At 39.9% G+C, this 17,954-nt stretch overlaps 1 protein-coding gene across 1 annotated transcript in view; it reads left to right on the top strand.

Annotated features, from left to right (window-relative positions):
• LOC110955485 (calsyntenin-2-like) overlaps positions 1-17,954 on the top strand; it is a 356,305-nt gene that overhangs the window by 198,702 nt on the left and 139,649 nt on the right. The gene's annotated exons all lie outside the window — the stretch shown is intronic.

Here is a 17,954-nt window from a genome sequence, read left to right as displayed (position 1 = left end):
CTCAGGTCAGCTTTAAATGAAACACAAATTAATCTACAATGCTTTAGGGCTGACCTCTGGCAAATGAACAATTTGTACTAAACAGTAAAGTGTTCTCAGCCTTTGCTGTAGAGAGCAATAAATGTGATAAATGTCCATTTTGGGTCTATTGATTTAACACAGTGGTGATTCAGCCCAGGCATTAATGAAAAATTGTATCTGCCATCAAGTCGTGCTGATCTTTGAGAAAAAAAAAAACCTCTGATGTAAAGGAAATTACTGAAGATGACCTGAGGAAACTCGAACATCATTAACAAAGAAAGCACAGTAATGTATTTATATAGGCCTCAGCAGTGCTCAACCAACAAGTGAAATAGAGCCTTTGAAACACAAAATATGCTGCCTAAATTAAAATGTCTCAAGGATGATAACAGGCATGAAAGGGGACTTTATGGTTTTTCAAAATAAAATAAAAAAGCGCTTTTGAATAAAAAGTCTGGACAAATGAGTGAGACAGTCAGTCCTAAATGTTGTTTGTCTAAACACAACAGAAACAATTCTGCCTGGCTGAATTTTGAAAAGAAATTTATTTTTTGACCTTTTCCAGCAAATGAGAGGGTCAGCACAAGATCAAAAGATGATACAAAATCATATTTTTTTTCCCCCTCTCTGACCTCTTTTCATTAGCTCCAAATGGGCAAAACTGAGTTAGAGTAATGTAATGCTACATCAGCATTAATCATTTGTTGGCAAATTTGTATTCTTAATAGAGAAAATAAGTAGTCACTGAATCCCTGAACTTCTGTCTATCCTTTTTTAGTTAAGTTTAGAGAGAAATAAATATTTTGAAGGTGGAAAAAATGGGCAAGCTGAATGGTGAGGGTTTCAACCAAAACATTTTTTATTTTGTTTCTTTTTTAATTGGAATACTGGTTCAGACAGATTTTGACCCAAATTTGATCTGCCTCCACATCCTAAAGTTATTTCCTGCTTCCATAGACACTCTTCACTGTAAGTTTTGTTTAATGAGGTCCTCCTGCATCGAGTTCAGCGCAGAAAACATTTCGATAAAAGGAAAATAGCTGCAGCAAGTGTTGTTTTCAAAATTGGATTTTCATTTTAGTTTTATTGTATTGGTGTTTTTTTTAAAGCAGATCTCTGCCCAACAAAAATAAACACCTAAGAATTAAAATATTTATTAAAAACACTACCATAGCATTCTTGTTTTTGAACTTTGGTGTCCAGCTTGTGGTCTGTAATGCCCAAAAAGGGGTTATGAATTAGATATTACTTCAACACAACATACAATTCTCATTTCAATCATGTGAAATTACAGTTTCTTTTCCTGACTTGATCTTTGTCTCTGATATACCCAGTAGTTTTACCTCTTTCCACCTCCAAAAATGCTTCAGATGAAACCGTCCGTGTGAGGAAATTACATTACAGTTTAACTGCTGACGATTCCCGCTCAAGGGGCAAACTGTACAAATTGCTTTTTATAAGAGGTCTCAGACAAAAAAAATGACCATGAGCCAGTCTTTTATGGTAACATCTTTCCTTGATTTTATCTTTTGCCCTCGAAAAATTGAATAGAAATCTCAAAAGTTGCCAGTGTAGCTGGACACACAAGCACTGAGCCTTTGGGATAGGTGCACTTGAAATACCACCAAGTATCCATTCATCCATCCATCCATCCTTTTATCCATCCATCCATCCATCCATCCATCCATTCTTTTATCATCCATCCATCCATCCATCCATTCTTTTATCCATCCATCCATCCATCCATCCATCCATCCATCCATCCATTCTTTTATCCATCCATCCATCCATCCATTCTTTTATCATTCATCCATTCTTTTATCCATCCATCCATCCATTATCTAATCACAGCTTAATCCTCATTATGGTCGCAGGGACGCTGGAGTCCATCCGAGCTGACTTAAGGCAAAGGTAGGGAACACCCTGGACAGGTCACCAGTCTATCACAGGGCTACATATAGAGACAAACAATCACACTCACATTCACACCTACAGACAATTTAGAGTCATCAATTAACCTCAGCATATTTTTGGACTGTGGGAGGAAGCTGGAGAACACCCACACATGCACAGAGAGAACACGCAAACTCCATGTAGAAATACCCCAGGAAGGCCAAGGCGCAAACCGGGGATCTTCTAGCTGCAAGGGCAAAGTGCTAACCACCAATCCACTGTGCAGCCCTACCACCAAGTAGTCTCGCTAATAAGTATCTGAAGACTAAACGTTTCTCTCTGATGTTTGTACCTCGCTTTTCCCCATATGCATTTTTCCCTTGCAAACTTGTGCTGTAATTAGGCATAAGGGACATCTCACCACCTCACAAAGCAAGTCATATTCATAATTCCTCCCTGGTATCGCACCTAATCATGACACATGTATTTAACACTGGCCCAAGGGTTAAGTGCCTGGAGGTTGCCAAGAAGGGGGGAAAACATTCACAGGGTATGCTGCCTCTACAGTTGTGTATGTGTGTTTGTATGTTTCAGAGCAAATCTAGATGTAATTTACCCATACAGATGTTTTCTCCTGTCCGCGCATAGCCGCAGAGTCACGCTCATACTGTGTTTGGCAGCACGGTAGCTATTAAAGTCATCATTAGCAAATCTTAGAGGCCTGTATGTTCTAACCTTGCTGCAGCTTGGCGATGCTAATTATCTCACCGAACAGCCAGCTGAAGGACAGTAATGCACACACACACACACACTCCAATCCCAAATGCTGAGTCAAATTCACGCTGATATACCTACATTTACATATAAATAAGACAAATACCATACCGGGGATAGACACCCTGATTTTGCATCTCATAACCAACTAGCATACAAATGCACCCATAGACAACCAACCTGAGAGCACACCCAACATTAACCAAAAAAAGTCACTTTCTTATAAGTAGAGAAGTGGGCCAAATGCTGTGCCTCGTTAGCATAAGCTGTCATGATAAATTTCCGCACAGAGAAGACCAGGGGACTCCACGCAGATAGTGCCCTGTCAATGTGTCGGCTCTTTATTCTACCAAGAATCTTAACTTCACGCTTGTCACACTTGATGCTAATATGAGTGAAACCTCATTCTGTCAAAACCTGTTAGTTGACGTGACTATTATTCCTGGCAAGCCCCCTTAAAAAAAACACATCTAGAGTAGGAATAGGTTGTTTATCTTCAGCTAACATAATGTAATGGGAGAGTATAGTCTCCATGTTTCAATTATGAATATGCACTGCCAGGAACTGCACCATCTGTGCTTGTCTGCTTCACTTACCAGACAAAAGACAGTGACACCCGCTCCCATCCAAGATTCAAACCGCATTCAGGCGTCACTGCACATCGGCAAAACACTTGGATGTTTGTCAGCAGAGTTGAGCAAATGGACATTCAGTCATACCACACTCTGGTATAGGGGAAAAGGGAGAAACACAATTACACCCTTGAGAGGCCATCAGCCACAACCGTCGTCACGTTCTTTTTTCATGCTTCACCTCAAGATTGTAGCTCTGACACATCAGTACCCACCTAATTAGCCGCTGGTTGGTGTTGTACATATGTGACAAGAAAACAAGAGTGTTTTGATTAGTCTAAACCTCCGCAAGGTCGAACCTACAGAGATGGTGTGTTACGTTGCATTTACTCACAAAGACATTTTTATGGGCCAAGGCGAGTTCATCAGCTACTGCAGCTGCATTTAAAGTACTTAAATTCAACCTCTAACAATTCATCTCTGTGTGTCACAGACAATTATTATTCATAGTTATTCCTTCCTGTAGAATTCACTGCTCTATGGAGTCTATTCACTACAGGTGAGCACACCTGCCCACTTCCATGTGTGTTCAAACACTGTGAAACTACTCAATGCTACACAATGGCAAGTTGTAAACTTAGAGGCTTCTATCTTTTAAAATAAAAAAAACTATGTGGACAAAAAGTAAAAAAAAACTTGATTTTCACCTAAAATTGTGATATTTTCTGGTCATTCAAATAGACCAAAGTCTGCTCAGAAACACAATTTTTGACTTCCTACCACTTCACGGAGCACCGGGGCAGCTCAACAGGTTGAGGGGGCGACCCACAAACTGGGTCCCCTTGCAGCGGTCAGGGGTTCAATGCCCACACATGGCCTTGTGCTGTAGATCATTCCCCCATTCTTCTTCCCACTTTCCTGTCTTCCTCTCACTATGACTGTAAATAAAGCTCCAAAAAAACATTTAAAATGGTACCAATTCACATGTTGCATCCATACTGTTTTCTTGTGATTACAACATAAGGTATACTGCTGTCCAGTGAAGACTTTGCCCATTATTTTACAATGAAGCAGCAGAGGCCAGACCCCTTTTTGCTACTGAGACAAGCAAAAACATTGTTAAACACCCTGAAATAACAACTTTTGACACTTGAAATGAGGGCACCGGCACAATGTGTTTACTCCAAATGAATTGACCTGTACTTCCTGATGAAGAGGTTACGGCTCCAGCAGAGGAACTTGGAAGCAGTGGAATGTAAGGAGGGGGCAGGAGTGGAGATTGAGAACATGATATAACGTGATGTTGTGTATATATACTATAGGTTGTGGATGTAAATATTAGAACTATACATCAGTTTTATTTCCTTCAGAGTTTTTCATTTGAGGACTTTTTCTGTTTCTGCCTCCAGCTCAAACTCTGTCTGTCAAGCTCAGGTTTTATCCTGAGTCTCCAATTACAGTCCTACCAATTAATCAGTGGGTCTTTATTTGACCCATAAGAGGAATGGGCTCCTTAAACAGTGTAAAGTGTTTTTTATCTCCAATCATTTGTGGAGTCCCAGCTGCAGGCTCATCCCCATTTGGCACAGCAGACTTCATCCAGTCATTAGCAGGTCTGTTAGGAGAAACTAAAGAACATTGTAAGAAAACCCTCCTTCGCCATATTTTTTTTTATAATCATGGCTTTTAAGTGTTTTTTTTTTAATGATTTTCTTATTCACACTTAACTCAAAGTGTGCTTCTATGGACAATGCATTTTCTTTTAGACAAACATTGAACTTCTCCCAAGTAGAACTGCTCAGAAAGTTACTGAAATCAAAATAATAGTTGATATGCTTACACCGTCTGATAGGTACACCTAACAACCGAATACCAAACTGAAATTTCAGAAATGCCTCATCTAGTACCGGCATAAAATAGCATTATCCCAGACGAGCCCCCAAATTTGTTATACACCAGTGTAGTCTAGGAGAGAGGAGCCACAAAGTCTTAGTTGAATAGTATGAGGAGATTGTTGGATAAATTGGAAAACTTAATCACAGTTTGAAATGGTAATAATGGACTTATGGAAGAAAAAAGGCAAAAATGACAAACAAAACAACCATCAGAAGGAGAGAATTACTGGTAATAGACCAAAAGAAACTTTGCAAACCTAAAGCTCTGTGACGGTGCATGAAAAGCAGGAGAAAACATGAAGAATCGAAATGGCAGCTCTTGCTTACAAGCTGTCTGGCAAGTTCTGATCGATCATACAGTAAAAGAAAAGCATTAAATAAAGCTTGAATTAGCTAAGAGTTTGCCTTCAAAAGAGCTTGCAACAACCTAAATCAAGAGGAATACTAAACACAACATGAATAAATTGTACATCCTAAGGCTACGCAAAAGCCTTAGGATGGCCAAGAGGCCTAGTAGTAGTATAGCAGGCCTTTATAGCCCTCTGGTGGGCAAGTATTGGATGAAGGGGCCCAGACAAGCACCACGGACCAATTGACAGAGGCGACGGGAACCCCAAAGCAAAATCTAGAGAGCAACACAGCACACATTAATACCTCTTTACATTCACCTATGGGGGGATATAGCAGTGCACAAGCTCTGAAATGTAAAGCTTGGAGCTTTGTATCAGCCTCTTTATAATCCTGCCATCCATCAGTGGTTTGATCCATACAATGTGGTGTGCAGTAAACAGGATCTGCTCATGTAGCTAAAAACTGAACTGGATTACCATGCATAATGATCACCGTGTATTGAGATTACACTGGCCCCCATGGAGTCCTGTGGTAGTGCCTCGGGGTACTAGTCGATGTGAAAGTGGGATTTCCTTACATATTGATGAGGTTACCATCCTGAGCTCTGTTGTGCATTTGATCCCATTGGCATAGTTAGTGTTGTTTATTTCCATTCCAGTCTTACACAAGGAAATTGACGATTCAACCTTTTGGCTAATTCCTGACAAAGATTAATTGAGTCCTTTGCCTTTGTGTTGGGTGTGAAGGTGTGTGTATGTGTGCATGGGAAGCATTCAACAATGACTGAGAGGCTATGGGTAGTAGAGAGTTGGTAAATAATGAGAAAAGAGGACTATGTAATAAGCTGGGAACAATACTAACCTGACATTAACATGCATCACCTGGCCTACACATGCAGCTGGTATCTGACTGTGTCTGCTTAAGATTTAGCAGAGTTGGAATCACACCTGGCACTCAAATCTCCACTGCTTGGAATGATTTCCATTTTCATTTTCTGATGAGATACTCTAGAAACAAAAAAACATTCTATTCTATTCTATTCTATTCTATTCTATTCTATTCTATTCTATTCTCTCGCTCTCTCTGTCTTGGCATAATGTGTCTCCATCTTCAAGCTTGATTCAATGGCTAAGATCCTTTTGGTTGGGTAATATGTTTTATTTAATTTCTTTGCCTATTCAGAATCACAACAGCAACCTACATGCATTGATCGTAATTCTGTCTATAAATAAATAGTCTATATATAAATCCTTCATAGTGATTTAATTAAAATAGATTATACAGATTATATGAGACTTGATTGATCGTTTTATTGACTATTCAGCCTAGCAAGACCTGTATTCTGGGTCTTAATATGTCTGGACAGATAGTCTTACATTGATTACAGTCTCTCCAAGTAGACAAATTTCTCTATGAGTAGTCCTGCGGCAGACTGGTGACCTGTCCAGGGTGTCCCCTGCCTTCACCCTAAGTTAGCTGGGATAAACTCCACCACCCCGCAACCCTAATGAGGATTAAACGGTGTATAGATAATGGGTGGATGGATGTGTGACCCCATTCACAGAATTGGGGTTGTCGAGCAAAATCTCCACCTACAATTATGTATCATCTTTATAACAGTGATATTTTAAGCCTATTCCACCAAGAATTGTGTCAGATGTGACAGACATATCTAACAGAATTACTCTTAAGCCCCTTTCAGACACGCACTTCTTTCCATTAATCTGACAGCATCAGAACGTGTCAGCTTCATGTCTGAATAAGCGCCCTGCTCACTTTTCTATAAAAGGTTCCAACAGCAATTTTACTACGTCTGACCTAATCACATTTCTGTATCACTTTCAACACTTTACAAGTCTGAACTGCATGTCATCACATTTATGGATGGGAGCACACAAGAGCACAACATTATTGGAGTAGCATGAAGGGATTTTGGAAAATCTCTCTCCACGTTTCAACATTAATATTCATTCAAAAACATAGCAGAGCGCAAAAGACAGTTTGCTCGCCAAAATCCCAAAACACCTTTCTCATTCACTTTGCTCCTCAATTACACATTTATTATATACACGGAAACATCCAAAAGAATAAAACTTTACCGCGATGAAGACAGAGACTAGCAGCTCAGATTAATGACAGTCACTAATAATGCGTGTAATACAGGTTTTCACAAAATGCAAGTCTTTCTTTTCCTGCCTGCACATTTATGCACATGGAACAGCAGCAGCAAATCAGTCAATTACTCATAATAATAAAATATTCGTGACATTGAGATGGATTGGTCAGGCAGTTCACACTGTGTACTCACATCAGACATGCTGTATGAGCTGTCATACACAAATCAGGATTTCTATTTCACTATTGGTGAAGTAGTAGTTAGACAGTTATCACAAATGAATAGAATTTTTAATGTTGAGGAAATCATAAATAAACTAGGCTGTTATTACCTCCGCCAAGGAGGTCATGCGATCGGGTCCGTTTATTTATTTGTCTGTCTGTGTGCGTGTCTGTGGACAGGATTTCTCCGAAACTGCTTGTTGGATCTTCATGAAATTTTCACCAGAGGTGGATCTTGGCCCAGGAAAGACTCCATTCAAATTTTGTGTTGATCCGGATAAGGATCTGGATTCTGGATCCGGATTTAGATTTTCCCTTGTTGCAAAAAAAAGATCTTGCTTTACCATCCACATCTTCCCTTGGCGGAGGACAGAAATCTCGGATTGCTCTTGTTTATTATTTGGACTGTTTGATAAGCTTACAATTAGCTCATGTTTGTTACTAATGAACATCATACATCACTCGATGTACTGTTGAATCTTGACAAATATCTGGTGTGTACTGTAGCTCTCTCCAGCACTGTGGTTGGTAGATCTGAATGAAGCTGTGAGGAATATTGTGGGTGTGCTGGACTAAAATAAGCAAATACTTATGTTGAAAGATACAAGAAAACATGAGAAATTACATTTTTGCTGTTAAAAGGAGAGTAAAGCACGACAAAAGTTCATATTCCATGTGCTGTTACCTGTGTTGGTTCAAATGTGAACTGCGCCCAACCTTCATACTCTCAAGTGACAAACTTGTAGCAGTAAATAATTAGGTCTTACAAGCAAAGGGGGAAAGTGACAAACAGTTTCACAGAACCACAAAGTCTTCAGTGTGAGAAAGGTCAGAGTGGGGTGGCAGGGCAACAAAATGTTGGCGGTGACAAATTTTCTTTCCCTTTCTGAGAGCTAACACAGGCTTCCTCTATAGACTCAGATCACTGTTGTCTTTAGCCTTTCTTCACATGCTCATAACGGAAAAAATACAGTCAGATGAAAGGTAAACTGCAGTATTTATGGTGCTAATGCAGTGCAATTATGTGTAATTCTTTGGTTTTGCAGTGAAGAGTATGAAACTATTGTAGAATCTCTAACGGTGACAACCAAAGTTTAACCTGCGACAGCTGTCTGGTGAACAGGAGTCGAGTGCATGTCAGGTACTCGATTGCATGGAAACGACTGTAATATGCATCTTTTTCACAGTCTGTTGCTCGCAGCTTGATGCCATCCTACTGTCAGCGCTTCTCAATGGCATGCACAACTGGCCATTAAAGAACATTAACTTTCTGCCAGCTACAGAAACACTTTGGGAACTACATATGCTGTGCTCTGTCTGGTAATACCTCTTACTCTGCCAAGAAACGTGGCGGAGTTATGTGACAATTGGCATCTGATTGTCTATCTTTCTGTCTGTCTTTTAGCAACATTACTCAAAAACGGGCAAACAGATTTGGATGAAATTTTCAGGACCAATTGATTAGATTTTGGCAGTGATGCGGTTTAGAGTATGGGTCCACAGATTTGTTAACGATTTCTGTATCATTGCCAGATAGTGGCACGGCATCACTGTAACTGTGACAACAACTGAACGCTATGTCAGCTTCCTGGTAACGATCACATGATTGCGATCCTACTACAAATCCACTGCTGCGGACTTATCAGGACTTATCCATCAGAAATCATACAACAGCTGAGCAGCGTTGGTGGAGTACTGCGCTCTCTAGGTGTTTTTCTTGTTCTTTATTGTATATTCTTTACATCACATGGAGTCAGATGATGAAATGGCAGAGCTTTGAGCTGTTGTCCTGGTTCTAGGTACCTAAATCATTTTCAGTGACATACCAGCTTTCGTGCAATGTGTTCCTTGCAGCACCAACTTCCTTTGCAGTTCCTCTGCAACTGTTGATACTGCTTTATGCCAATATTTTATTTACACAAGGACTCATGCAGGCTGTTTATCAATGCTAAGTGAAGAGAGACTCTTAGATTTAGCTTCCTCATTCACTGGGGTTATGTAGTTTGTTTAACCTTTGACTTCTTTCAAAAGTAACCATTCCCTTGGCTCGAGTTTTTATCCACTTTGTTTAGTGCTGTTGTGATCATTCTTGCACCCATGGGGTCACTTAACCCCCCGCTGTCTTTCTGTGTCATTCTGACTCATTGTGGACCCCTGCCTCTGAGTTGAGGCCTGTCAGAGGGAGGGATAGCGGCCTTGGACTGAGCTTGGCAAACTTCCAGCAATATGAAAACACACACAACAACACACACTCTCACACTCTCACACCCACACACACACACTTGCCCTAGAGAGCCAGGCATCTGTTTCAGCCAGATGTGAGCCATCAGCAGAGAAACACAATGCAATCATTGCATTTAGTTCTATATCAAGCATTTGTGTGCACGAACACACACACACACACACACACACACACACACACACACACACACACACACACACACACACATACTGTGTTTTTCTATCATTGTGGGGACATACCATTGACTCCCATTCATACCTAACCCCTAACCCTTACCCTAACCCTAACCCAGACCAAAACGATGGCTAACCCTAAAGAAACGTTTTTGCACCTTTACTTTTTTCAGTAACAACAACATAGCCAAGAAAACACAGTTGTGGGGACATTTGGTCCCCACAAGTATAGCCAGCACCTGACCACACACACACACACACACACACACACACACACACACACACACACACACACACACACACACACACACACACACACACACACACACACACACACACACACACACACGTGTGTGTGTGCCCATGTTTTTGCTATATTGTGGGGACCAAATGTCCCCACAACTGTAGGAAAACTGAAAACTATGTCACTTGTGGGGACCTCATTTTGGTCCCCACAAGTTTAAACAATGTTTTCTTGGCCATGTTGTTGTTACTGAAAAAAGTAAAAGTGCAAAAACGTTTCTTTAGGGTTACCCATTGTTTTGGTTAGGGTTAGGTTAAGGTTTAGATATGAATGGGAGTCAATGGTATGTCCCCACAATGATAGCAAGACACACACACACACACACACACACACACACACACACACACACACACACACACACACACACACACACACACACACACACACACACACACACACACACACACACACACACACACACACACACACACACACACACAGACCAGCTCCTCTATACAAGCCCCAGAGGAGAGGAACATATGTTTGCTCCCTCACCACTGGGGAGTGTGGCGAAGCAGGAGGGTAATGTTTATGAGAGAGCGTCATTAATATGACAAAACAAGGCTGGCTGAGGGATTTACTGAGCACACTGGTGCTACCGTCATCTGTCAGCGCCTCTTATCAGCATCTTCTACTGCCGTTAGCATCAACATTAACATCCCACCTATCCAAAAGCCCAACCATTAATCCCTGTCATAAACGTGTTCATTTGTGCATTCTTTATCTGGAGCTAGTAGAAGCTTGTAGCGTACTACTCAGATCAAGCGATCTGAGTAAAGGCAGCTAAAGACTTGGCTTTTCAGTCAGGCTTTTATTTAAATGGTGGTGTTGTGACAACTTGTTTGCTGTTATTGTGTTTGTGCACATGGTTTGTGTCACTCCCTGTTGTTCACTGCTGATTTTAATTTGTTCCTCCTGATTTTATTGTGAAGCACTTTGTGAATTTCCTTTCTGTGAAAGGTGCTATATAAATAAACTTTGCTTGCTTGCTTGCTTGATAAACGTATAATGATAAAGATTCTCAGTTAACCCTTAGGTGTCAATTTTTAAAAAAAAGTTACACTGAGGAAGTTGAGGACAAAATTGTCCTGAAGTTAGGCGTAGTTAAGCATTCAAAATTGAAGTTTGCAAAGGTACATATGTTAACTATTCTTGCTTAGTGCTATCACAGAATGGCTCCTTTCATAGTGTTTTATCAGTAATGTTTGGAGGCGCTGTTTTTATTTTGTAGCTGACTGACTAAAGTCAAGCTCCTTTTTTAAAGCTTTAATATTTTGAATATTTTCCCTCTGTTGATGTCTGCATTTTAAAAAAAACATACACAATATATCTATATATCTCTATATACACACACACACACACACACACACACACACACACACACACACACACACACACACACACACACACACACACACACACACACACACACACACACACACACACACACACACACACACACACACACACACACACACACACACACACACACACACGCAGCTCTGGAGCCACGGGTTGCCTCCCCATTAGCTAACACAATGTAGCATTAGAAGACAGGAGTGATGGTTGCTGGAAATGTTCCTCTGTACCCCTATGGAGATATTCCATTAAAAACCAGCCGTTTCCAGCTAGAATAGTCATTTACCACATTAACAATGTCTAGATGGTATTTCTGATCAATTTTAGGTTATCTTCATTGAAAAAAAATTCATTTTTTTCTTCGAAAATTAGGACATTTCTAATTGACACCAAACTTTTGAACGGTACTGTATGTGTATAAATTGTTACTTATTGTCACAAAGTATTTAAATATTTCCAGTTGAACGCCTTGTATACAGTATTATTTGGTAGGTCATTTGCTAGAGTAAAGTACCAGAACAGTTACTGATGGGTTTCTGTATCAAATTTAAAACAGCGATACCTGTATTATTTCATATGCGAACACTCTTCAGCGCAGAAAGGTGGCTGGCATTGACACTATTTCCCCTTTCCTTGTGTGAGTCAACACAGACTTCCTCTACAGAACAAGTTTGCAGTTTTATTTAGTCTTTCCACACTTGCTCATACTATACATACACAAAAGCTCTTTCTTGTAACAAATTTCTTGTTTTTTTGTCAGAAAATGAGAAATTCTGTTCTCCTTTGCACAACCGAAGATCCATGACTGACCGTCAAGTTTTGTCACATGACAAAAATTCTGTGACTTTGTGGGTGAGCTGCAAGCTGTGTTTGCACAAAGAAGAGAGGAGATGACGAGAGATTTAGAGGAAAATATTCATCAATAAAGTGAATGTAGCATGCTCTAACACACAGAAGCACTTGAACCGGGGATCTTCTTGCTGTAAGGTGAAAGTGCTAACCACTACTCCACTGTGCAGCCGAGACAATGATATGTTCACAGTTGTTTACATCTTTGTATGTTCTAATAAATGGTAAATGGTTGTATTTATATAGCACTTTTATCCAAAGCGCTTTACATGATACATCACATTCACCCATTCATGGCGGAAGCTGCCATGCAAGGCGCTAACCACGACCCACGAGCAATTAGGGGTTAGGTGTCTTGCTCAGGGACACCTCGACATGAGCACGACGGGCCAAGGATCAAACCGGCAACCTTCCAGTTACAAGACGGCCACTCGACCCACTGACCTATGCCGCCCGTATAAACTATTTAACTGTGTGCACATAGAGTCCCAAAAACAAACCGTGGCCTATTTTTGTGTACTTGTGACAGGCAGCGATAAGGCAGTGTGAAAATCCATTCTCCCGGAGCTCTGCCCCCCCACTGTTTCTCTCTTTGTTGTCCAGTCTCTGTCTCCAACCGAAGGCATGTTAGGGAGATATTTGCCGCTTCTTTTAATAGGATAATTTCACTGTCATTACCATACCCACCAGCTAATCCCATAAACCACGTAAACATCTCCACCCCTTTGTATCTTTAAGCAAAGTGTCCCTTTGGCTTTGCAAATCTGAAAAGTTAAGTCTCATTGTAGCCCATCGTCATCCATCACCAGTCTATTCAATCTATTGCTCTCTCACCACTGGAGGGTATTGATAAAGACATTTAAATGTGATGTGTTGTGGGTTTTTATCGTGATGTTGGCTTAACATGAATTACTGTTGACAAACTGTCTTATGGTATATTTAATTAGCGCAGTTTGCTGTGCTTGGAGAACAAAACTCTGCTAGATGAAGTGATATGTGGGATTATTCTGCCACAGCAACACAATAAAAGAAATTGGGTCCTTTGGGTCAGGTCAGACAAAGCACAATGTGACTATTGGTTACCAAACTAATCCATCACAGGCAGTGAACTCTGCCCTCAACCATCCCATCTTAACAATCATCTGAAAGTGCTGCAGTCATTAGACACCTCACTCCTTCGAGGTGTTGCACTAAAGAGCAAAGTGCCCATTCCGGTGACAAAGACAGAAATCAGTACAAGACTTCTTCTGAGTGTGGACATCAAAGACATTTTTAGCCGTACAAGCCTTTTAAGGCAGGAGGCTTTTCAATGCTGAGGCACAGTGCAGCACAAAAGCACAAATACACACAAAACCTCTTTCCATTTATGAAATCACTTAGTTCTTTGTTTGCTCGCTCTCCCTTTTATTTCCTTGTGGCACAAAATGGCATGTTGACAATAAAGACAACAAGCCTTAATTAAATGTTACGTTTCTGACTGACAGATACTTAGAAAAAGAAAGTGGGAGCGTGAGTGCTGATTAATAATTACTGAAAACATTAATAATTGAATTCATTAGCATGCAGGCAGTGCAGGGTATTTATTGAATATAGTGGAATGTCTTTTAAACCACGCTACAGCGATTTATTAGTGTTCTTTTGGTAAAATTAAGGGAATCATATGGGAAAATTTTACTTTATTGTTTCTTTTTTAAGTGGACAAAAGTGGAGAAGCAGAGGTCAAGTTATCCTGACTTTTGTTATTGTTTGTCCAATGGTGGAGCACTGTGGATCCCCAGAGCTGACTAGAGAAACAAAGTTACCTCATTTATAATGCAGTGAAATATTATAAATTAACTTGCCAACATGTAGATTTCCAAAACATAAAGAGTAAATGGTGACTAAACAAAAGGTAATGCATGTCAGTAATGACTGATATCCTGAAGAGGTTGTCATCAAGTTTATTCAAGAGCTGAAACATGTTGATCTATACCAGCAGGTCTGTGGGTAGTGGTGTAAATGGAGGGAATCTGTTCATTTACTGCAGTCAAGTACAGCTTAGTGGTACTTTCATGACTTAAGTGTTTTCATTTTGTGCTGCTTTATACTTCTACACTGCAACTGAGAGGCAAATATTTTATTTTTTACTTAACATTTAGATGAATAGATTAATAATACAAATAAATCACGGAGTAGAGTAGATTCGTCCCTCCAGGAATTCGCGATGTTGTGATCACGCGAATTCACGTGAAATCAATCAATCTCCGCAAATTTTGCGCGGCCTTGCAATTTTGTCGAATCACCACAACTTTCCCGCAATTTTGGCCCGCCTCCCGTGAGTTCCACCAATCATAGCAGCTCCCAGCGCAAACATAATGCACGTATGTCACCGAATTCACTTCGTTGTTTCTGGTTTGAAGATGCAGATGTGCGATACTAATGTCTGTCATTTACCAACAAACATTACTGCTGAAGACCGTGATAAACAAGTAATTCACTGATGTTCTTCACCAAAGCGGAGCTAAACTGTTTTACACCCGTATAATATTGTGGTGGAATACATAAAAAGAAAAAAATCATTGATTGATACACACTTTTTTTTAAAACACTAAACATATTAGAATGACTGAAATGAGCGGACAAAAGACCAGACAAATCACGATGGGAAGTGTTGCATCAAGATCTGTTAGAGCACTGAAAGAATGAAGGTAAGTTAAATTAATTATTCTACCAAAGAACATGGCGGAGTTATGTGACGATCAGCGTGTGTGAATCCTTCCTCTGTTACCAACAAAACTCAAAAACGGACTCAGAGACGTGAATTAAATTGTCAGGGTCGGTCAGAAATGACACAAGGACCAAGTGATTAGACTTTGGCAGTGATGCGGCTTAAAGTTTGGATCCATGGGTTTGTTAAGGATTCATAGCGGTACGGCGTCTGATAGCAGCACGGTAACCATGGCAACAAGTGAACGCTACCTCAGCGGCCTGCTGACGATCACATGATTGTGATCCTACAACAAACCTACCACTGTGGACGTATCGGAAATGACACCAAGAACAAATGATTAAATTGTGGGGGTGTTTCTGAGTCCCATCAATTCCCATCGCCCGCTACATGTTTAGGTCACGTGATTCGGTATGTACACATGAAGAACACACACCTGTGTTCAGCGCAAGGTCAGGTAATGAACAGTCTTGGTGGAGTACTGCGCTCTCTTCTTGTTAGTTGACGTGACAAGCCTTGAGCGTGTGTGTGCCAGGAAGTGAAATTAACTTTTTAAGCCACTGACAGATATGGACAAATATGATTCATTCAATAGTAAATTATCATTTTGTGCCGCAAATCTACCATCCACGTCATATTAAAGCAGTATCTGGCTGCTGCTAATGTCCCACCATGGTGTGCCAGTTTTTGTGGAAATGGGTTGTTAAATAATTAATTTCGGGATAAATATTGTCACTTACAGTGTTGAAACGTGTTCTACAAGCTGGAAAAAAATGCAGCGTTTTAGCAATTATCACTGTCTCCTGCAATTTCATCACAACAAATAAGCTTAAAACATCGCAACTTTTATCGCAATTTTTTAGAAAAGCTGCCACGAATTCAGGCATTTTCGGTTGCAACAATCAAGAAAAAACGCCCGCGAAATCCTGGAGGGACTAATGCAGTGACACATTATTAGATCAAGATGAAACTTTGTTGATCCCTAAGGGGAAATGTAAAAATATCCAGCAGTTAATATTAAAATTAGTTTCATTTAGTTGGCAAAAGAGCTGCAAAATTGAAGTCATTAGACCATTAATGCGTAAATAGTCTGACTCAAAATTGTAATATACATTATTCTGAAAGAGACCATTCTGTTTGATGAGCATTTGTACTTTTAGTATTTTAATGCTCACACTTTTGTACTTCTACTCTAGTCTCAATTTGAATGCAGAGCTTGTAACAGAGTATTTCTAAACTGTGGTAATGTTACTTTCACTTAAGTACAAGATCTGAGTACTTCTTCTACTCAGAGGATAACAGATATCCACAGTGGATAAAAGCGACCAGTCAAAGGAGCAGAGTTGTCAGACACTATGTCCCCTTTGGAGTCTCAAAAGTCAACTTGATGAGTGAGTGAGTGTTGAGCAGCTGCAAGCACACGGGGATGTGAAAGCTAGTCCTGTGCTCACTGGAGCTGAAATGCTCCCTTGCAGGGATGTTTTTTCTGCTCATATCAAGCCTGGTTTTCTTGTGCATGGGTTTTGATACTAATTAGCTGCCATTAGGATGAATAATGCAAACTGCAATCTACAAGACAGTTTTCTTCAGATGTGTAGGACTCCTTATGACACATAAACAAAACCAGATGTGTAAATTTGGTGAAGTTAATCTTTAAATTATTCTCTGCTAATATGATTAAGCACTTTCAACATTTGCTTGGTGTAAATTTATGAAAAACAGTCACCTTCATCATGTCTGTTTTAACACTTGAAACTAACATGCACTACCGTTCAAATGTTTATGGTCATCCAGACAATTTCATGTTTTCCATGAAAACTCACGCTTTCTATCATGTGCTAACATAACTGCACAAGGGCTTTCTAGTCATCACTTAGTCTTTCAACACCATTAGCTAACACAATGTAGCATTAGAACACAGGAGTGATGGTTGCTGGAAATGTTCCTCTGTACTCCTATGTAGATATTCCATTAAACATCATCTGTTTCCAGCTAGAATAGTCATTTACCACATTAACCTTCTAAGACCAGGCATTCTCGTATGTGGAAATTATTTTTTTGTTTCTTAAAAGGAGCATACTGTTAATAGTAATAATAAATATGAGAAATATAATAGCCAGATATTAGATATTATCCAATTATTATATCAGTTGGTTACTCCTTATCCCAAATAACTGGAAGAAATCTAAAATGCAAGTTCAACCAAAGCTCGGATCTTGGGAGGTTAACAATGCCTAGACTGTATTTCTAACTAATTTAGTGTTGTCTTCACTGAAAAAAAAAAAGCTTTTTTAAAAAAAAATAAGGACATTTCTAAGTGATCCCAAACTTTTGAATGGTAGTAAATGCTCCAGTTGTCTATTTTAGATGAAATCCATCCATCCATGATCTACAAATCGTTTTACCCTCTAATTTTCATGGGGCTGGAGTCTATCCCAAGTGGCTTAAGGTGAAGACTGGGGTCACCCTGGACAGGT

Source organism: Acanthochromis polyacanthus, chromosome 13 (assembly GCF_021347895.1).
Source record: "Acanthochromis polyacanthus isolate Apoly-LR-REF ecotype Palm Island chromosome 13, KAUST_Apoly_ChrSc, whole genome shotgun sequence".
Classification (NCBI taxonomy): domain Eukaryota; kingdom Metazoa; phylum Chordata; class Actinopteri; family Pomacentridae; genus Acanthochromis; species Acanthochromis polyacanthus.
The sequence above is the reverse complement of the archived record's forward strand: the minus strand, read 5'-3'. Positions and strand labels throughout refer to the sequence as shown.